The sequence below is a fragment of the Lygodium microphyllum genome, chromosome 15 (genome assembly GCF_053477565.2).
Source record: "Lygodium microphyllum isolate KBCC chromosome 15, Lygodium_microphyllum_v1.1.10, whole genome shotgun sequence".
Classification (NCBI taxonomy): domain Eukaryota; kingdom Viridiplantae; phylum Streptophyta; class Polypodiopsida; order Schizaeales; family Lygodiaceae; genus Lygodium; species Lygodium microphyllum.
Window position 1 is genome coordinate 120,798,339 of NC_141149.1, and position 23,848 is coordinate 120,822,186.

The window sequence follows — 23,848 nt, forward strand, 5'->3', positions numbered from 1 at the left end:
TTAGTAGGAGACTTGTCTGATTTTAGGTACCCGAAAATTTAGGTCGATCCTAGTGGGTTTGGTTGAAACTCTTTCGTTGCGATGTAGACTCAATAGGGCCTAAGTGACAAACCCTGTGATACTCCAAGGGATTGCTAGGCGATGTCATTTTGGAAAACCTATTGATGGAGTACTAAAAGCTGCACCTTGGATTGAGACTGGTGGACACCTCACACAAGGGTTGAGGCTAGCTACCTAGAAAAAATATATGATGTATAAAATGAATAGAATATCTCATTCTTTTGTGTGCATTTTGGGTTTTCAAGTATTCTCTCTACCTTCTTGCTTCCACCATAGATTTTGTGTGTGTGTGTGTGTGTGTGTGTGTGTGTGTGTGTGTGTGTGTGTGTGTGTGTGTGTGTGTGTGTGTGTGTGTGTGTGTGTGTGTGTGTGTGTGTGTGTGTGTGTGTGTGTGTGTGTGTGTGTGTGTGTGTGTGTGTGTGTGTGTGTGTGTGTGTGTGTGTGTGTGTGAACCTAGAGAGTGAAGCTCTCTCTTTCTTCCATTTGTCGCATCCTCTTATTCTTCTACTCTTCTATACTACATGGACACATATCCATTCTTGAGAGTGAAATAGTGTGAGAAAGTGAGGGAGAGGTGGACAAGTATGAGGCTACCCATACACAAAACCCTACGTTGTAATGTGTAAAATGAGTGGAATCTCGCATTGTTTTGTGTACATTCAAAGTGTTCAAGAATTTCTTCACATTCTTGTTGAGTTATTGCTTCCACCATAGCTTCTATTTGAGAGAGAGAGAGAGAGAGAGAGAGAGAGAGAGAGAGAGAGAGAGAGAGAGAGAGAGAGAGAGAGAGAGAGAGAGAGAGAGAGAGAGAGAGGTGTGTGTGTGTGTGTGTGTGTGTGTGTGTGTGTGTGTGTGTGTGCGCGTGTGTAAGGGACTTCAAGAGTAAAGCTCTCTTTTTCTTCCATTCATCTCCGTCTCTTCTTCTTCCCCTCTTATATACCACAAGGACATCTTCTTGACCCCATTCTTGAGAATGGAAGATGGTATGAGAGAGAGGGAGAGAGCAAGGGACCAAGAAGAAGTATCCTTCTTCTTGATTTTTTCTTGTCTACCTTTGCTTGGCAACATAGATTCGATTATGGAAATAGATCAAGGGCTTGGTGCATGAGAGTCATTCACTTGGATCATGTACCCATCTACATCTCCCTTTGACAATATACTATAATGATAAGGTGAGTCTACTACAAAGGTTTGGTGGCTTAGAGCTAGACTACAAGTTGACGAAGTTAGTGTTAGTATTATCTCACAAGGAAACTCTTGAAATAATTAGATTCCATCTAAAGTTCCAACCATTGAAGGCCCAATAAGGGGACCAAAAATTTACTAGAACTTTGTATTAACACCTGCTCAGGGGGTTCACTATATATAAACCCTCTATATCATGTGCATTCAAAGCCTATTAAAAAATACACTTATCTATTAATTTTTCTTTGATAAAATACAGCCCCTTTCTATTCCATTTGTAAATAAGCCCTTCATATGGTACCCTCTCTAACCCTTTTGTATGTAAAATATTTCTATAAACAAAAGGTATTGAGAAAATCCCTGCTTTTGGATGCACGTGATATAGATACATATTTATGAGTGACCCCCCGCCCCCCCTTGAGAACTCTTAGGAGTCACTTCACATGCATTGAATGATATGCACTCCATAGAGATCTCACTTTAATCAAATGCACATACTTAGAATCATTGACAAGGCTAGATGAAAGTATAATACTATGAGAAAAAAAGGATACTAATACAAGAATGTTTGTAGATTAGAGATTTGACCAAATTGGACTACAAAAGGGGTTAAAAAGTGATCCAAAATAGGACTTGAAATATTGGAAGGAGGAAGGTCACACATGGTGGTAGAGCTACATGAAAGAGGAGGTGAAAGATGGCCAAAATGGAATTAAATTTGTAATCCACAACAAGGAGGGAACGGCCACATGGTGGGAGGGGTATGAGGAGCCCACCAACTAGGAGGAGATGTTGGTCATGTGGGAGGAGAGGCTCATGATGGAGAGTGGGAAAGGAACAAGAGTGAAAGAAAGTAGAGTATGTATATTCTATTCACATTTTTCAAAAGGTAAATGTGTAGTGCACAACAAGGAGTGGACAGCCACATGAGGGGAGGGTGATGAGGAGCTCAAGGTGAAGGAGATGTTGGTCATGTGGGTGGAGGGGCTCATGATAATGGGGTGGGGGATGAAGAAGAGTGGATGCGAGGGGAACATTGGTATTCTATTCATAATTTTCATGAATTGAGGGGGGACTAAAGGAATACATCCTCCATAAGGGTATGAGTGACAAATGTCAAGTATATAAATAGCTAGAAATCTTCTTTGTTAAATTTCACATTATGTACTCACATGGTAGCTTGACTGGTTATCCTTCACTCTTTTCAAACATGAAAATTCTCTATTGATACAATAACTTGACCTAATTTTTGCATGAGATAATTTTTAAATCTCTTACTTTTCCATATACAAACTATTTTACGAAGGATTTTTCACATAATCCATCCATCTCTACGTGAAAATAACGTTCTTATTAATAGCAAAAATGAGCATTTTATATTCTAAAACTAGGAATGTCAATAGTATTTGAGGAGAATTATATTCTCAATTAGGAGATTGTTGATAATAAGAGACATAATTGACTATAAAATAATGTTTTATGTTATGATAATCTCAACACATGCAACCTTTTATTCCTCCACAAATCTTGATTCTCACATATCATGTTAAAAACTACAAAAGTTTTCCTCTAGAATCTAACTGGCTTAGCAAAACACTAAAAATTCCACTATTTTATTTTCAAATATTGAGAAATCTATCATTCCTATGAATGAAAATTAAAAAATGAAAATACATTTTCTTGGTTCAAGGTTCCATCACAAGTTTCTCTAAGAATTTTATTGGTGTATGGAATCCTTGGAGATCACAATTGCAAACTAGTCCATAAGATCAATAAAGAGGTCAACCTCTAGTGCAAGTCCAAGACTCATGATTGTATCATCACCTCAAAATTGAGGTGTGACACCTTCATCAATAGTGTGATTACTAAAACTTGTATGATTCCTAAATTGTTTCTCTTTTGGCATGGGTTGTGTATCTCTACAATTCAGTCCAACATTATGATCTAGGATATCATTGGTATCTAGTCTATTGAATTTTGTCTGATTGAGATATGGTAGGTTAGGCATATCGTAAAACACATCACCTTGGAATACATGCCTAGATCATGGGGCTAGTTCTATAGCATACCACTACTTCAAATTTGCAAGGCTAGGACAAAAGATCACTTGCATGCATTGTACATGTCTTCACTGTTCTTGTTAGGATTATGGACAAGGGTCTTGAGTGGACATAATCTATAGGAAAGCTTGATCATAATGCTGATAGTGGGCAATAGATTGACATACTAAGGTGTGGAAAAGGCTAAGGGGTCAAATGGTAGCCTATGTTAGGGCATAGGGTGCCAAGCAATGAGGAAAAGGGTACATGGGCCAAAGGGTCAAAGGATGGGTAATTAATGTGAATGGAATTACTAAATGACAATCTAAATATAGAGTCTATGGATGATGGATCTACCCAAATATACTAGTATGGTGTTAAAACATACTATTTTCTTGAGTGATTAGAAGTTAATTGAGATTTCCTAAATTTATGTGCTTGCAAGAGGTCCTCTTGTGGCTTACAATGTGGAATCCAAGGCATAGTCCTTGCTATACTTTTGGCAATGAGACTACGAAGGCTTCATTGTTGGTAACATTGGGCACATATGAGGATTGATTGTTTGTTTAAAGGAAAAACTTCCTAGGAGATCCCCCATCTTGATAATGTCACCACCTAATTATGCTTAATTGGAAGGCAACTAACCATTAAGTTGAGACTTGTTTTGATCCATACCACAAATAAGGTTTTCAAAAGTTTACTTTCAATGATACAAATAGCTATTTAAGCATTTCCCACTTACAAATTGGCATACAATACCTTTGAGTTCTACCACATCACTTTTGTAATTTAGTGAATTGTTCCATAGTAAGATATTGAGGTAAGTGAAATAGTATGAAAAGTCTCTACATATGCATGAGGATGAAATCATGAATAGTCAAGATGGTTTATATGCACTTGAACTAGTTGATACGAAAGAATTTGCCTCTCTAGTCACTCATATGGTGACACTAGAAAAACATTTTTCTACTTTTAATCAAAATGTGAGAAAGGTCTCTTGGATCTCTTATAATATTTTGTTTTCCAATATGCTTCAAGTATCCCAAGTATACATTTTTGTGAGAGTATTTCTCTTGGAGATACTTTGTTTAAAGGGCCAATGAAGATGCAAATGTAACGAGTGAGATACAAAAGAACTAGGGATTAGACACCTAGTCATACTAGCCAGGGTGTATAAGGTGTAAGAGACCTAGTTTAGGGCATCTAGATATTATCAAGAACATACTCTTCACCTTCATCTCTAGATTCCATGGCTTCCTCCTTCTTTCTCCCCTCTTTCCTATCTTTCTCTCTCATCTTTTAGTCTTTCTTCTTCTTCTTCATTCTCTCTTTCTCTCTCTTCATCTCATTCTCCTCTCTTCTCTCATCTTTATTCATTACAAGTTGTATTAGAGCATCAATCTTTGGTTCTTTTCTCCTCTCCTCTTTCTCCATCTAGTTCTCTTTCCAAATCTAAAAGCCTAGTTACTCAGGTCATAGGTACATGTATAGTAGGAATGACCATAGTTAGTTACATCTTTTTGGAGTAAGTTGGAGCTATAGCTAGAGCCTCAAACATATCTAGAGGTATAATGGTTAATTTAGCAGGTTGTCACTCCTTTTCATGTAACATTTACGGATTATAGGGCAAGTTGAAGGTTTAGGAGTTTAGAGAAGGGTAAAAGTCACATTTACTTTTTGCTTTAGGCTTCTCTCTCTTGCCAACAAGATTTTCCCTCAAGCTTCCATGGTGGACTACCCCCAAATCTCTTCCTCCTGCTGCAACCAATCCTCAATCTCAAACTTCCGCTACCCCACAGGCTTCTTGTAGTGATCCCTTACCTAGCAAGCATCCTTGTGCCCAGCTGCAGTGCCATGTGGACAAGAGGTAGTACCCTGCAAAATGTGGCATAGTTTGTATTAAGCTGCCTATTGCCTCCTACTTAGTCCCACCTAGTTGAATGAGGTGCAAATGGAGTCTCTAGAGTATGCAATACTCCTCTTCCATTGTAAACTATGACCTCCTCTTACCCCCTCTTGCTGGCCTTTCTTCTTGGTGAGGCACCTTACTGTACACTATTTGGTACAGCTGTTAAATCTCATCCCAAGCTCTCAAAGTACCCCAGAACCCCTGGAATCTTAGCCCTCAAGAGATCACTCAACCCCTTTTGACATCTCTTCCCCAAATTTAAGGCATGGAGCTCATCATACATGGATTTGTTGTGGGTAAACATGAAAGATTTCTTTGAAGCTTTCCATTACTAAATATTAAGCTCGGGTACGAGCACAAGAGTCTCTACTATTAGTGGAAGTATCAAATCCTTGAAGGCTTCATTCATTGCAGTACTCTAATCAATCAAGATTTTTTTATGGAGAAATTGGCATCATGGTGGATCATGCTTTATCTATATTTCCCAAACACTAAAGAGATATGTTGATTGAATCTAATCTCTCATTTAAATCCACTTGCTAAGCTTAATTCCTTTTGTTAGAGAGATTACGGATGCATATGCTCTCTTAGTTAAATATTTTATTGTATAAATGTTACCCACCTAAAATCAATAACCCATTTTCCTTCCAATGCATCATGATTAACTCTCAGTCGATTACTTTTTCTCACACTAAATTTTACTTAATCTTGTATACCTTGGACTAATCCCAAGTGGATAATAAGCCATTGTAAAAAGGGTAAGTAGCAACCAATGAGTCATTGGACTACCAAGGTAAGCCCTTCCCGAGCTCTCATTTCATCCTTGCATCTCATGAAAAGACCCAATGCTTTCTTTTCAATGCACATCTTATTAGTCACTTAATTTTTTAAAAAAATCTATGTATACTTTGATTGAGGCAAAAGTCTAATGCCAAGCAAGGTGGTAAGCCAAAAGAGAGGTGACCCTCCCTTCCCACTTAATACCTTGAAGGGGTGCACAACGTCGCTGAGGGGGAACTTGCCCATTTATTGGTGAAACAAAGCCCAATACTTTTATGCATGCATAAGTATAATTTATAGTCACCCACTCTCAATGAAATACCCCCATTTGGACACACTTTCAGTGATCATGGTACCCATATATGACACTTGACATGTATGTAGTCAAAGGAGATGTATGGCACTAAGATCCACTTATGTAGTGATGATAGAGAAAATGGATATGTAAATGTACTTAGGATTATGCTCAGTATGCCTAGGATGTTGTTTATGATGTTTCTCAAGCCCCCTTAGCCCATGATCCACCCATACAGTACAATGGGAAAATGGGACAAATGGTGTTTCAGCTCTACAGTCACTTAGGGACAGACACAAAGATCCAATTTAAAAAAATTTTGTATTGTGCATGGGAGCGGCCCTTATAGATAATCTCAAAGAGATCTTAATAATCTCCGATATGAATAAAAAATATCCCCAATCAGAGCTATGGGCTAAAAGTACTGGCCATTTTTGTGTACTGAGGTCACTGTGGACAAGGTGTAGACCACTCTAGCATAGGCATAGAAAGCCAATTGTAGAATTATTTGATCATTTTATATAATAGAGCTTAAAATATCATCTCAAAGAGGGATTCCACCCCTTTGATTTGAATTAAAAATCTCACCAATGGGAGTTTTCCACTAAAAGCTACACCCCATTTACTAACAGTGGGTCTTGTGGATTGCATCTAAATGGTTGACCAAAAGGCAAAAGTAAGGCCCATAAAGACGTTTAGAGGGAGATTAGAGACTCAAGGACCTCGATGAATGATGAACCTAGCCTAGCATAGGATTATCATGGTGATATACATTAGGAAATGCCCGATATGGATCCGTACAGCCTACTCAACCACACTCTATGTTGGCATGAGATTTATCTTGTGGAGAGGCATAATGACATGGTTACCAACCATCACCAAATGATGTCTAAAATTGATACATCAATTGAGAAAATGGTCCTCTCAAACTATGACTTAACAAACCTTAGAGAAGCTCACCACCATTGTAGCTTACTTAGCTACTAGTCCGGCCCAAGAAAAGGCGACGAATGAGTCCAAGCGAGAATCTCAATAGCCTCCACCACTAGATCTACTAAATGGTCCATAGGGAAATTCTTCAATCCAAGGGTATTCCCCCTTCCATCTATAAAGTTGATGAACGCTCTCATTCTAATGATGAGCCTCTTTTGAGCTCCCCCATCATCCATGCAGCCAACCCTCCAATGAGACCCTCACCCACCATTGGTAGAAGCTCCCCCACTCTTTGTAGGATCCCCAATGGAGCTATATGGTTCAGCTCCCATCATGAATTGTATGATATTAATGGCCAATGTGGCAATAATAGGTAACATGGCAATAATGGGCAACATAGGATAAATGCACAATATGGCATGTATGGACAACATGGTATGCACAACCATCATGTTATGTATGGACATCAAGGTTTCCATGGGTTGTAAGGCGCTAATGATCTCCATGAAAAGATCCTTCTCAGTAAGTACAATGGGCAGTCCCCACATCACTATCAAATTTGGAAGAATGGACCTCTTGTTTCAAGATATCAACTTCACCTTATCTAACTGCACTAATTGTAAAATCCTACATTTCAAGAAATCAAATTCACTTAATCTTAATGAGAGGGCTACTCATAAAGTAGGCAACTCTTACTCAATAGAAAACATAGCATTGGTACCATAAACCAAATTGAATGGTGTATTTTTCATGGTCACCTTACAAGTGGTTTTGTAGGCCCAAAGTGCTTCATACAAACACTCATCCCAATATCATCTGTGAGAAGCAACTATTTTGCAAATAATGCGATTAGTTACTTCTACTTGCCCATTAGATCTAGAGTAATAAGGTGTTTATTGCAATGCTTAATCTTATATAATTATCTTAATTTTCTAATTAGACTATTCAATAAATGGAAGCCTCGATCACTTACTAGTTCTAATGGGCAACCAAAATGTGATGATATTTTCATACATGAATTTAGATGCCTCAATGGCTTTATCCATCTTAACCACTTTTTCTTCCATCCACTTACTGATATAATTAGTATAAACCAAGGCATACCAATTAGATTAGTATCTTATATGCATATCAATTGCACCCACAAAGTTAATTTCCCATTTCTCAAAAGGCACTAATGCTGATATAGGAATCAAAGGTGTAGCAAAACTCTTAGAAGGTCAACCAGTCCTTTGACATATGTAACATTTTTTGCAATAATAGTGAGAATCCTTAAATAAGATGGACCACTAATAACTGGCTAATAGAACCTTTCTTGCTATTAGTTCACCAGAAAAATGGCCACCACAAGGTTCATCATGCAATATTTTGAGAACCATTGGAACTTCATTTTCTCATACATATCAGTGATAAATGCCCTCTCTTGGAAAAAAAATCATTTAAATAACTCCCTAATAAACCATAAGAGCATGCTTGCATCAATATTTGTCTCCTTTTCCATTTATTTGCACCAGGTGGATACTGAGAGGTGCTAAGAAATTGGTAATATCTGCATACCACAGAATTTGTGTCTCCACAGTAAAAAGTGACGCATCATGCAAGTCATCTTCCACACCTTCTTCCTTATCTGCTATTAATAATTGAGAAAGATGATATGCAAGAACATGCACCTTGCCAAGAGGAGTAACTATCTAAAAGTCTAATTCTTGAAAGAATAACATTCAACAAATTATACGTCTTGAAACTTTTGCTTTATTAAGCAAATACTTTAATGCTTCATGATCAACATATATAGTAAATTTATTCTCCTAAAAATAATGATGAAAATTTTCCACTCCAAAAACCATTGACAAACATTCTTTCTCAGTGTTGATATAATTTCACTCTGCATCACTTTAAGTTTTGAGTGGTGTAATAGATTAGATGATCTACCCTATTATCATCAGTTTGACATAAAACAGTTCCCATGGTGTACATAGCTATATGTGCATGGATATGAAATTCCTTCATCCAATTCAAGGTATGGATACTAGTCATTCAATTAATTTCTATTTAAGGAGTTCAAATGCTTTCTCACAAGCATCATCTTGATTAAAAGGATATCCTTTTGTAGCAAGTTTGTTAAAGGTTATGCTACCTTTGCAAAATAAAAAATGAATCACTGATAATAATTTAGATGCCCCAAAAATCCTCACAATTGTTTAAGATTTTTCAATGGTAGAAGCATAAAAATATTGGCAATTTTAGTAGGATCCATGGCAATACTTTCTTAGGAACAATATGCCCCCAGTAGAGTCCCTTTTGAAACTCGAAAAGCACTTTTATCAAGGTTCAATGAGATAACCACTTCATCACTATATTCAAATATTGTGGTAGTAGATGAGGAGTTTCTTTTGCTATCCCATAGACACAAAAATTGTCTAAAAACACTTCCATCCACTCCCGAAGTAAATCTTGATAAGCTAAATTCGTAACCCTTTGAAATGTTGTGGATGCATTGCACAAACTAAAAGGCATTACTTTGTTGTGGGTGCTCATAATACTTCTTCAAATCTCTCTCGATCTTGAGGTTCCAATTGAGCACCTAGATTTAAGAATTTTCCTTCTATCATTTCTATTTTAACTACTTTCACTTTAGGCTCTTCAATATATAAAGAGGCTATTTTTTTAGGCTTGTGACCATAGGCACATCTTTTGATATTTCTGTTGAAGCATTTTCAAGCAGACTATGCATGGCACTCAGATCTGGTTCTTCTTCCCCTGCATTCATAGACTATAGCAAGGGTAAAGCCCTAGAAGGTAAAATACCTAGATTATCATGAATATCATCAACCATTTCTATCTTATAGACACTCAATATACCCTTTTTACTCAAGCAATGCAAGGTAGGCTTAAAATTTCTATTGAACTTTAGTGTGAACATGGTTCTTTTAGAACCAATTACCTAGGAAATCTACTCCTGGTCACATGGAAATTGAACCTATAGTGTTTGATGATAATGAAGTAAAACTATATTATGGTTTTCCAAACATTCTTGGTCATTTGAATTTTTAAGAAGTACAAATCCTCATCTTGCTCACCTTGGATACATGGTATCAGAGCATGAACCCCCATGATCTGTGAATGATCTATGAAGACTGGAAGCATGGCATTGAAGTTGCAAGGGGCTGGAGATTGAAGTCATGTAGAAGTTCATGTGTGGTAGCCATTTGCATTACTTCAAAGGTATGATTACCTTGAGAGTTTAGCTCTGAGATTGTTGAGGCTATTCAAGTGGATCTCTTGGCATATCCAGGGGGCTCATTTGAATAAGCATTGAACTCAGTAAAGGAAATAGTAAAAAATATATTATTGCTGAAAATTTTGCATATTTTCTAGTAAGAAATGGAAAACATGAAACAACACAAAAAGCATTGCTTTCTTCATTGATAAACATTAGATTTAGAGCATCACCACCTTGGTTCAGTAGCCCTATACTCATGCTTGGAATTTGGCGGCATTTGGCAAGTGCCTTAATCATTTCAAGACTATATTTAGCACTAACTATGCCTAGTTATAGTAGATAACTAGTAGTATTAAATCTGGAGTAGATCATTGTGAGGTTATACTTGTGTGGATCGAAGCTTTTTTGTCTTCATCAAATGCTTGATGGGAAGTATTGCCATTGGACTATGTAGTAGGCATCATGTTTACCTCTTGGAGAAAAGCTTATGAGCTAGTGAAAAGCATATGAGGCTACATAAGTAGCCTTCTCATGTCTGAAATAGTGTGGTATGTTGCCCATGATACCTATGTATGTCCTCATTTTGATGGGATATGTCAGATGACTCTCTACCATAGATGCTTTGTCTCATAAGCATAGACAATGTGATGGAATGTTTAACAATGTAAATGACTTCACTCTTATGCATTTGGGCATGTTTTTGAGGAGTTTAAAACTCAGATTTGGAAGGCAATAATAGATGAAATCCGTCATTGAATGTATGATAGTTAACATTTGAAGATTGAAGCACTATGATGCTTGTTTGGTACTTGCAAAAGCTTGGATCTTTTCCACATGTATTGGAGATGTGATGTGTATGTTATTTGGATGTTCTAGGCTAGAAGCATCTTAAATTTTTACTAAATGCACTATTGGTCATATAGTGGGATGGCTTTTTACAGCCTGTAAGAAGCTTGTCAAGAATTGCTACTGATTATATACACCATTATTGATGCTTGTATGTCCTAGCATTGAACCATGAAGGTTATGATACATGCCATAGATTTTTTTAGGCTATTTTGAGTTGAAAATAATTCAATTTTCATAGGGAAATAATTACTAATCATTACAAACTGCTTGTCTACTGCTACATAGCTTGGTTGTATACAAGATATGTAGGAGCTGAAGTCTACATGAATATATCATCATGTCTAAATGTTTTGCCACATGTTTGGGGATGTTTTTGACATGTCTATGAGCTAAAATACATTGATTATTGCCTAGATTTACTATTTAAACAATTGGGTTAAAATTTTCATACACAATAGTTTGCAAGGAGTCAGACACTATCTAATTCAGACTGCATTGAATACATAGAGTTGCAAAGATGGCAAATGCTAAAATGACTCATAACATAACTCAAATAGTGGGTGACAAGCTAGACAATAACAGCAATGCTATTCGTAAGTTTAGGATGGAGAATTTCCTCATTGGCAAGGGCTATTGGGACTTGGTAGGTGCAGAGGCTAAGCCTAAACTCCTTGATAGGAATGCAACTCCTAATCAGCTTAAGGACATTGAGCATGGACTAAGAGAGATCCTCAAAGAAGTTACTATATGTATATCCTCTACATCATGTGCATTCAAGGCCTATTGATAAATATCCTTATTTGTGAATTTTTCTTGAATAAAACATAACACTTTTCTATTCAATGTGTAAATAACCCCTTTATATTACACCCTTCTGTATGTAAAAAATGTATAGAAATGATATTTTAAAATACCTTGTTTTGAACCCACATGATGCGCACATATATTCATGAGTATCTTACCCGAGGAGAGATTGTAGGGTACTGCATTGGCTATCCCTATGTATTTTTTATGCTATGGTTATAGAAATAATGAATTGCATCTCATTGAAGGATGTATGGGATATTTCAATGAGATATTGTAGTAGTACCAGTAGTGCCAAAAAAATATAGCTAAAGCAAAAGTTCAACATGATGGATAGGAAAGGACAGTCCATTCAGGACTATGTGACTAAGATAGAGACTATTGCAGATTAGCTAGTGTCCATTGGGATTGAGGTAGATGATGAGGATTTGGTGGCTATGACCTTGAATGGTCTAGGGTCGGAATATAAGTCCTCTTATATGTCAATTTTAGTCGTGGATGAAATGTGTGACTTTAATGAATTGGTATCCTTGCTTATCCATGAAAAAGTGAAATTGAGTTGACTACGAGCTTGAGTAGCTCTAAAAAAAGAGACGCAACATTTTAATCTAATCAGAGAGGACATAGTCATTGTGGCAGAGGTTCTAGCCATGGAAGGTAAACAACCCAATAGCATGCATCTGAGCATGGGCAAAGTCAGCAAGGATTTACTGGTAGAGGTGTTGGATACTCATGTGCAAGGGGGAGATCTCATCTAGGGACAGAGGATCCTAGCATACTTAGTCTAGACATGAAAATGCAAACAAGGATAAAGATTGTCATTACTATGGTAAGCATGGCTACATTGCAAAAGAGTGCTAGAAGAAGTAGATTGATCATAAGGGTAGATACCAAGGTCATTATGCATCTTCGAGTCACGTAGAGCCTCAAACTGGTGAGAGATTGTTTGCTATGACTTATGTATGAAACAAGAGCAAGCAACAAAAAAGTCTGATAATGTTTGGTATATAGATTTTGGTGCCTGAAACCACATGACACCACATGGTAAGTGGTTTGATGAATTGAAAATGGGTACTAATGGGTATGTATGTACTAGATATTATTCTTAGCATAACATAGCACAACAAGGATTGTTCCCTTGGTTATGCTTCATGGAACTAAAAATGAAAATAAGGATAAAGATCGTCATTACTATGGCAAGAATGGCCACATTACAAAAGAGTGCTAGAAAAAGCAGACCGATTAGAAGGGTAGACAGTAGGTGTGGGAGCTTTTGCTTGACCGCCAAGACCCACTGACCTCTTTTATTGCTCAAGCGTTTCAAGCCGAATGCTAATGGCCACCTCTGACATTGTTGTATGTGCTCTCAAGCCTTTGAGTGTAGTCAGATTACCTCAATGCTTGATCAAGTATCCTCCCCTCTCAAGCACACCAGTAGCTCCATGATCTAAGATGCAAGCTCAAGAAAACTCAATCCTCCACCTTCAAGCTCCATGCTCCATAACCGCGTCCATGAGACAAGAGAAGAGAAAAAGAAAGGAGAAGATGGAGATCTTCTCCACCACAGTCCCTCACCCTCACACACAGTCCCTCACACTCTTACACTCCCTCTCTCAAGCACAAGCACAAGCAATTAAGAAGGAGAAGAAAAAGAGGAAGAGAATCACTTTTTCCACACACTAAGAATGAGCTTCTCTATTCACTTGTTTCGCTTTTACACATGGCCTCATCCCTTTAGGCACCCATCCCCCTTTTTACATGACCGGCCATCTTGCCAAGGTCCTCTTTTCCTGTTCCCCTCTATTTACATTATGCCTTCACCTATGCTTGTCTACTCTTTACAACTTGCATAGAAGGGAGCTTGATGCTCTTGTGCAAAAATTTTGGGGTGCCTTTATATTTTAAAATGCACCTTCGCCTTTACCTCTACTTTTAAGTTTGCCCTTGTTCTTTTGGCCTTTTCTCCTCTCATCCTTTTGTGAGGTCACCTTTTTCTACTTTGCTTCGCATTTTTGAGTTTTCTCAAAAAAAAAGCTTCCTTTTTCTGTTTCTTGTGCTGTGTTTAACATTACTCCCTCCTAGTCAAGTGCTAGTCCCATGGCACTTGCAAGACTTTGTTGATGAGGGCTAGGGTGATTGAAGGGTGGTCATGTGAATCGATGATGGGGTTTTTGTGGGGATTAGACATGGAAGAGAAGCATATTGAAATGGTTGAGGTTGTGGAGATCGAGGATAGATTGAGTGAGTGACAGGGGCCTCCGAAGTCAGTGGTTAGGTGTGGGTTGTAGGATTAAATTAAAAAAGAAAAGAGAGTGCACTACCTAGGAGGTGTACCTACCTCACTATGTAATGCATTATGTTCGTGCCAGTGGAATTAGGAGCTAGGTCAACACCATAGGCAAGCCTGAGGTGTTGTCCCACACTTGATGACCTAGTTTGTGCATAGGGATAGTGCGGTGGGTGTAGTTTAAGGAGACATGTCTAATCATAGGCGCTAATCATAGGCGAGTGTGACCTCCCTAGGTGTATTGTTTTGCCCCCCTTGATGTGCCCTAAGCTTGAAGTGGGGAGCAAAAGGGGCTAGGGGATGAGGGATGGAGCTGGCCGACCAAGGCCACCAGACCTACCTAACTTGAGGATCCCTAGGTGCAGTGATTGTGGCACTCACCAAGTGAGGTGTGCTTTCCTATTTTCTACTTGATTATCTTTTCTTTCCTTGCTCTTATCTTTCTCCATTTTTTTTCTTTTTCTTTTTTCTTTTATTTTTTTTCCTTTTTTTTGTTTTAAAATGTACACGAGGAGCTAGTCCTCGTGTTCCTAGTTGTGAGAGATGAAGAGGCTAGGGGCTTAAGAGACTTACTAAGGAAGTTCCTACTCTAGATATAGTCTTTCAAATTCATACATACATTCAGAGGGGTTGTTGACAAAAATAGACAACTACACCTAGTAAATTGGCTGTCATTCATGTCCTCTAGTAGGGCCATGCAAAAGGATAGGAGGAGGGTTGCGATCTCCAAGCCTTCTGCCCATGCTTATCACCTCCTCTACTACTTTAGGGGATAACACTTGGCTTAGTGCGAGTGGGCATTAGAAAGTAGATTCGAAGGGCTTGCACTTTTTTTCCACTATTCCCACACTACAAGTTCCATGTTCCAGCTAACAAGAAAGCATTCTTCTTTTTGTGGGATGGGAACTTCCAAGATTGCTAGGGGTCGTGTCCTTAGTCTTCTTCATGCTTGTTCTAGCATCTCCTTCCTTTTTTTCCTAACCTCTACTTTTCTTTCTGCAATTGCATCCTCTGGTGACACTTCCTACTTACTGAGCTACTCACCTTGGAGAGGGTGGTTTGGGGGACTTGCTCTTTGTCTTGTTGCCCCACCTCAAAATCATGCCCTACTTTAGGAAGTGGTATCTATTGCTCTTCTTCTCTCACTAGCTCTTGTGGTCCCTATTGCTCCGAATACCACATCAATTCCATCTATTGAACTATTAGTCATGCCCTTGGTAGGTACTCCTTTTTCTCTCATTGGCTTAGGCTCATTTCCACTCCGTGCGCCTGGATACATGGGCCGTGCACCTAATGGCCATGTGCAGGTAATCTCCAATTTCCTATTTAAGATTTCAGCTGCCTCCTCCTCTTCTAGATGTGTGACATCTAAAATGGTGCTGAGGAAGGCACATTGTTGGGCTTCCATGCTCATCTTTATGGCCTCTACCTTGCTCTCTACTAGCACTCTATTGCCTTCAGCATGGGCTAGATGGCTTGCCAGTTCTTTCACTCTTCCCTCACTTTTGGCCACCCATTCCTATGCTTTTTGCTTCATTTCCTCTAGGCTTTCATTTTGCTTTGTGCTAGGGTCACCATTCTCGGCCCCAACTCTTTCCACCTCTAGATTGCTTCTTCTTTCTCTTTCTCTAAGAGCTCAATTTCCCTTTCTAGCCTTCCTTGCTCTTTCTAGCTCCATTAGTAGCCTATGCTCCATTACCTCCATGTCTCTTCAATCCTCTTCCTCTTTTCTAAGCTTTTTTTGTATCCTTTGCTTCAAGCTTGTCTACTGCCTCTTTGATCCTTTTCAAGTGTTCTCTTAATTCTTTGTGTTGCATGAGGATGAGATTTAACTCCCTTTGCAAGCCTATCAGTTCCTATTGTTCTTCTTTGAGCCTTCCTTTGCCAATTGTCTTCTTCCTTTTCCTTGGCTTTGAGCTCTTCCTTCAATTCGTAGATTTCCTTTTGGTATCTTGCTACTTGGCGAGTCCTTTCCAACTAGAAGGCTAACAATGCTTCTTGTTTGGCCTCCAATTTAGCTACATTTGTCTTCTCCTCCACCTTTGCTCTATCCAGCGCTGTGTGAGAAGCTCTTTGACATACTCCTCATAGCCCATGGATGGTGGCGGTGCTGTAGGTATGGTCATTGTCAATGCGTCTATTCTCTGCTTCTTGGGGTCTTGCCTAGATTCAGCATTTGCAGTTGCCCATCTCTTCGTTCCAATCATTGGAGCTCCTCCACTCGAATCCAAGGCTATTTCTTGCACCTTATTTACTAGGTATTGCACCATCCCATGAGGTTTCTTGCATCCACTATGCTAGTGATGCCTTGGGTGGTTGTGGTTACGGGTTGGGGCACAAGAGTAGGCGAGATTGGATACAATAGGCCCTTGCCTTTGCCTTCTGCCACCATCGGTGGTGGTTTGATTTATGGTACTTTGGTGATGGTGGTGCTTGGGCCTTCTTCCCTCAGCAGATTCATAGCAACCAATTCCTCCTCCCTAGAAGCAAGCTCCACTGACATATGAATGGGTTGAGCCAAATCTTCCTCTTTCTTCCTCTATAGCTCTTCTACCTGTGCCTCTACTTTCCTCTTCCTCTCTTCTTCAGATATAATAGAGTAAAAATGCCTAAATTCCTTAGCCAATATTTAGCCTACTAGGGTTAAGTATAAAAGGCTAAGTTGTAACTAGCCTAGGTTCTTTTTGCCATTTTACAACATTGCTCTTGGCCACCATAGCTTGGGGTGCATACAATGCTATAGCCTCTTATCATTTGATTCTCAATCAACAATGGTAATATCATTTCATGCCTAGCCACCATGGCTATGGTTTCTTGGTTAAATAGTCTATTTCTTTGTATTTTCAGTTTAATGGCTTCCTGTAGGAACTAGCTTCTTTACATTGGTATCAAAGCACATCTTTGATCCAATGGGAATGTCATTTTCATGGTGAATATGGTTATAGTTTTGGCACAGAGTAACTCATGGACAAGACTTGGTTAGAAGATTTGTCTTAGTTAAAACCGTGACTAGTTAAGGTCTCTACAATAAGCCATGACTAAATTTGATAGTCTTGAAGAATTTCTAAAGAAATAATGGCAGATTCACGGTCATTTTGGTGGTTTGTGGTTAAATTGGGACCATTTTGAAGGATCATGGACTTAACTGAAGCCTAAACAGGGTTTAGAAGGATTAAACAGTGGTTACTTTTTGAAGCAAGGTTCTCTTTCCTCTTTCCAAGCTTCTTGCTGAAAACTGCCATGGAGATCTCTTCTCATCTCTCTCTACCATGATCATTTATCTTCAAGCCACCTACTAGAGATGATTCATGATACCCTAAACAACGTGTACACTACCCTATTGCTAAGTCTTCATCAAAATAATGATCACGTGAAGTAAGAAGAAGACATGATAGTTTGCCGCATTTTTCAACCCTGCTCTCCTTGTGAAAAATTAGCAATCTTGAGAGAAACATTTAAAGACCCGTAAAGTGTGAAACACAGCGGACAAATGCAAATTTTATATGAGAATTTAAAGCCGATGGAAGTGGAACATGAATATTTGACAAAATTTAGAGACCGAGGAAGAAAAAAATGTAAAACTTCGGCCATTGTGGTGGTTGCAAAATTTTAGTACTTTTTTGATAGTCAAATTGAATAGAGATAGCTCCTCGGCTTGAGATGTTGAGTCAGACATGCAGGATTTTTCGGATTCAAAATCGAGCACCAGACGGAAGAGATGCAAGAAGCATGGCAATTTAAAGGTCAAAAGTGACCAACAAAAGAGACAACAATTGGGCATGGGATTTAGGGGGCCCATGACCCTTAATTTTTTTTGGGGGGGAGGGGGAGGGGTTCAAATGGCACCAACAGTTGCCACCCCCTCCATGGCAACGATTTGGATCAAGGGGGGAGGAGGTTTTGGAGGCTATAGGAAAGCCACCCAACAGAGCATGGCAAGCTTCTTCTCCAATTTTTCACTATCCATCGTCAGTCTTTGATCACACAATGGTTGCCTATAGTGAAGGAGATGCAAAATTAGTCTTTCTCTCTCCTCCCTCCTCTTGATGGCTATTCACACGTGTGATTCTATGGAATAAGGGGAAGAAGTTGGATGCAGGATATTGATGGAATAATGGAATCAAAGTGAAGGAGATCGTAGATCCGGGCTGTGAGAGAGCATCAATGTCCAATAATGAGCATCAATGACCTCCCAACCATTAAATATGTGCCTCCAAATCCGTGTTTTTATGTGTAAGTAGTAGATTTCTTTGTTTTATGAGAGAGACGTTTGATGGAATTGTTTGTAAATGGATACCTTTGATGCTGAAATTTATAAGAAATCTTGAAGGAAACTAGAAAATTCAATTGTTTAATGATTTATACCAAAATACGCAAAACCCGCAATTATGAGGTTTTTAGAGAAATGATCAATTGTGGGGGTTTTGTTGTGATTTTGGAGTTCACATGGAGTAGAAATGAATATAAAATCAATTCTCAATTATTGTGATAATTCCCAATCCATAAACCAAAAATATCAAAAATTTTATCTAAATAAATGAAGGAAAATAGTGGGATAATGGAAATTTTTAGTTTTTTGTGCTAGAAAATTAAGGGAAAATATGTTTTATGCTTGTGGATGTATGACATGGTTAGAGCATGAGGGATAGGCCTCAATTCAGCATTTTCCTTATATTGAAGTCCGTTTTTACCATTTTTTACAAAAAAAAGATATGAAAAAACCGTTCTTTACACCTATCAACGATGCATAACCTAAACGGTAGAGGGAAAGAGGGGATTTGATGTTGATTAGTTGCTAATAACATTTGAAATTGTGATCTATTTGGTTGTACATACCATATAGGACGTTTATGAATTAAGTTTAAAGGGGTCAAGCAGCATGAGAATGATCGATGCTAACCCTTAGCAACATAGCATCACGTATAGGCTAGAATCATTGAAAGAAATGTCTTTGCACTTCACAATGCTGATTTTTAAATGAATTTTTTTAGCACTATGGCATTCACAGTCGCATTGTACATATCACATGGTGTAAATCCTGGATGCATTGCAATTGGTTTCTTATACATATGACCCACGCTGAGTTATGAGATACCCAAGGTGTAGGTTTAGGCATTCAGGTTCCTTGGGATACTGTTAAGTGAGGAAATATCTTATCCCTTTGAATGTTTTGAAAACAATAGTGAAGTTTGTGATGTACATGTTATTTGTGTTAGCGGTGCATGGAGGGGCCAATCCCTGAGGTGTAGGTGAGCCCTAGTGGGGCCACGACATTCAACCGAAGGGTACCGTGCTTACAAGGTGTTTTTGCACCAATATATGTTTAGGGACTCCCCTTGAGGAGTGTGGGAGAGGCTTAACCATTCGACTACAATTCAAAACAAATGCAAAATTTACGATAAAAGTTAGGGTAGTGTGTCCCTTAGACACTCCTAGCTACTATGAGGCTAAGGGGGTGTGTTCTTTGAGTGTAGAGAGGTCCGACTAGTGGTTAGAGATAATGTCGGGTCTATTTTAGATCTTGATAGGTGGTGAGTTTGCTAGGAGCTGTAATAAGTGGCAGTTTTTAAATCTTGGTCAATAGGGACCAATTCATTAATGTATACCAAAAATCAATGAGATAGACGACTGTCAAGTCGAGCTTCAAAAGCAAGAAAGAGTTGAACATGCTAGACAATGAACTGAAATAAATAGAAGATATTCTCCACAAAGGAGTGGTTCAATATCCTTACAAGGGTGGGGTCTTAGTAACCCTAGCTTGACGCAGTCCGTTAGGGGGAGGAAGCTCTAGTACTTCCCCCCTTTCAATTAGTTTATCTGCTTCAAGTGGAGTGATAGTTCCTACTATTCAAACTCCTTTAGTGAATTTAGTTGTTACCATGGTAGCGCAACCTATTGCAATCCTAGAAGGGATGAGGGATTTGCCAGCCTTAGGGTTTCCTCTATCCATTTTTAATGGGTTAGCAGAGAAAGATGCGGAACTTCACATCAATGAATTCCAAAAGTTAATGTTTAACTATCGAATTCAAGATGAGGGACACTTGATGATGTTCTTCAACATGACTTTGAAAGGACGAGCTATAGCGTGCTATCATAGCCTAGAGGCTAGAACCATAACTATGATTGACTTATTTTTTGCGGCCTTTCAAAAAGGGGAGGTGAGTATTAGCTACATTTCCTCAATGTTACATGTCAAGAACCTCATGAGAATATCCGTGGGGGTTATGCCCAAAAACTGAAGGACTTTTAAGTTGCAAACCTATATTTCTATTCAAGCTACTGCTCAATTGCAATATTTTTTGAATGGGCTAGACTTTAACATTCAAGTACAGTTGAGTAGTGTTGCTCTTGCCGACGTGCATATATATAGACATGTCTTTAGGTATCTTCCAATGTATGGGTCTATTAGTTTAGTTTGATGTGAGGACAAATCTTTAATAAAGAGTTAAACCCTTGTAAAACTGTTTTCATTTTGGATATGAATGATAGATTGTGTGGGTTATTAAGCTTTAGGTTATCTTTTTTAGTGTGTTTTTTTTTCTTTTAAATCTAACTTTTATTGTGGCTATTATTGCTTAGAATATGAGGGTGAGAAGAAATATAATCTGGTATGGCCACCACATGGAGCATCAAGAGGGTGGTTAGATTATTACGGAACATGGAGATAGAGCGAGGCATATAGTAGAAGGAGAGGTTGATGGCGGTATCATGTGGAAGAAGGCATTGTGGTTGAGAAACAAAGCAACATTGTTGCTTTCAATGGGTTATGGAGATATTATTAAGGAATTTGAAGGGGGTGGAGGGATAGAGGAAAATGATAGGGGCTCACATGGATGGAAAATGAGGAAGTGGTATTGGAACAAGCTTTTACATGAAGGGTAGTTCATTGAATTTAAATGTTTTATTCTAACATGTGATTTTTTTAAAATAAAAATGGTTAAGGTTTGGAGATAATGAAAGAACTAGGAATTGATGGAGGTGGACCGACGTGGATAGATAAGGCAGATTGTGTTCTTGTCATGCCGTCATCAATGGAGGAACACGAGGAGATGGAGAGTCGGGGACCATAGTCAAATGACTCACTTCATTGTTGATCTCTCTCTCTCTCTTTCTCTCACGCGTCAGAAAAGTGTGTGTGTGTGTGTGTGTGTGTGTGTGTGTGTGTGTGTGTGTGTGTGTGTGTGTGTGTGTGTGTGTGTGTGTGTGTGTGTGTGTGTGTGTGTGTGTGTGTGTGTGTGTGTGTGTGTGTGTGTGTGTGTGTGTGTGTGTGTGTGTGTGTGTGTGTGTGTGTGTGTGTGTGTGTGTGTGTGTGTGTGTGTGTGTGTGTGTGTGTGTGTGTGTGTTTTTAGAACCGGAGATGGCCTGCTTTCGTTTACTAGGTTTTGGGGCCCATGATGACCTTAAGAAGCGTCCGCTTGCGAGTGGCCATGCCTCCGTCTTTTTCTTCTTCATCTTTACAAAAAGACTTGAGTCATCTTCTCCTTCTTCACGAAAAATCTGTCTTCTTCTTCTTTGTCTTGTCCCTATCCTGCTTTTTCTTCTAGAGGCATGGGGGTAGAGGCAATAGTCATGTGTGCACACAAGAGTAAGGTGCCAAAATGCTTCTCTGATTGTCTTTGATCCATTATACTATGATGTCTTTTCCCAAAAGGATGAGATCCTACTATCGAAGAAGAAAGTAATCTCGTGATGCTTTTGTGTGTCGATGGTGGGGTGGAGATCATTGAACGAGATGGCCACATGTGCAAGAGTGGGAGATGTAAAAAACGATGCATTGGTGGAGGAGAAAAGGTCATCAAGAAGAGGGATAAGAAGATGCGTTGAGAAGGGAAAAGACGGGTGTGCCATGGAATCAAGCATCAAAGTAGAGGATGTGATGAGGAGAGGGGTAGAAGAAGGGAAAGGTTCTATTGGAGTGGGTGCATGCCCCCGTATTTGTTGAACGGCCTTGCTTCTTCATCATCCTCCACCTCTTCGTACTCGTAACTCTTCCTCTTCTTCCTACTCTTCAAGTGGCGAACATAGGGCAGTGGTGATGGCATGTGCTTGTGGCATGTGAGGCTAAAATGGCTTATCCTGTACATGCCTATCTCTCTCTCTTTTGCACCCTCTTATGCTTTAACTTTGCTTTTGAGAATCTATCGCTCTTGCTGCTGTCACGTTCCTTCTAGGTTCCTTCTGCATAATTGAACAATTTCCCCTTGCCATCGTCTGAGAATCTTTTCTTTTGTTATCACGTCTTCTTCTTCCTCAATCTGCTTTCCCTCGTTCTCAAGAGAGAGCATGGGTTAGTCCAGGGTTCATTTAACCTCTTGGATTGGGCATAGTGCATGAGGCTCTCATATTTGTGGACGAAATCGATATTGTCCTACAAGGAATTCTCGTATTGGTGTTGCCTGAAGATGAGGTCTTTGTTTGCAGCAACCTTGTTGGGATGATAATACATGGTGACAAAGGACTTGAGAATAATCTTCTTCTTCTTTAGAAAAGATGTGCCTCCTCCACCTTCAAAAAACTTGAATCATTTTCTTCTTCTTCCATCAAATCTGAGAAATAGCCAATTATGGCAAGAGGATTTCTTCTCCACCTGCTTCTCATTCCAAGGCTGCATTAGTATTCCTTGTTAATGTATAATCCCAATCAAATAGTTGTTGAGATCAGCTTCTTCCTCGGCTGCACACCAAAATGACAGCAACCCTCCCACGAACATAATCAACCACAAAACCAAGGACAAAGCACACAAAATCTATGTGTGTGGCTATGCCATTAATCTCAAAACTGAAAAGAAACCATAAATCTCTTTTTTAATAATGAACCAATTTGTCATCTTCATCCATAGCTTCAATCATTATGCAAGAACAAAAGGGAAAAGAGAAATTTCTGCACAAAAGACAAAGGAGAGAGGAGAGAGAACAAATTTTTTACACCACCAAAAGGGAGAATATGCAATTGGAGGAGAGAGGGAAGGGAAAGAGGCACATAACCACTCATGCACTCTACCCCACCTCTTCCCCAAAAAGTGCACCCCTTCGTATTTTATTATTTCTTTGAATTTTTTGATACATTTGACATTGTAAGGCCTTTGGCCTTTAATTTTGAGTATTCCTACCCTTTACAAATGCATGCACGTAACACTTTTATGTATATCATTTATTTATGATGGATGTGGATGTGGATGTGGATGTGGATGTGGATGTGGATGTGGATGTGGATGTGGATGTGCCCCCCTCATATCTCTATCTCTTTTTGGTGATTTTGTAACAATGTAGTATTATTCTCTTGAGAAAAAATTAAAAATATGATGCATGCTTGGATTATTTTGTGCCTTGTTTTTATGCTTCTTTGGGTGTCATCACTAGCACATCTTGATGAGATTCAATTGCAGGCTTTGCTACATCAAGAAGTAGGGAAGAGGAGAATGAAAGCCTTGCATGACCTTCGTGCTAAGAAGTAAAAATTTGTGAAAGGTCAATTAGTACTATAT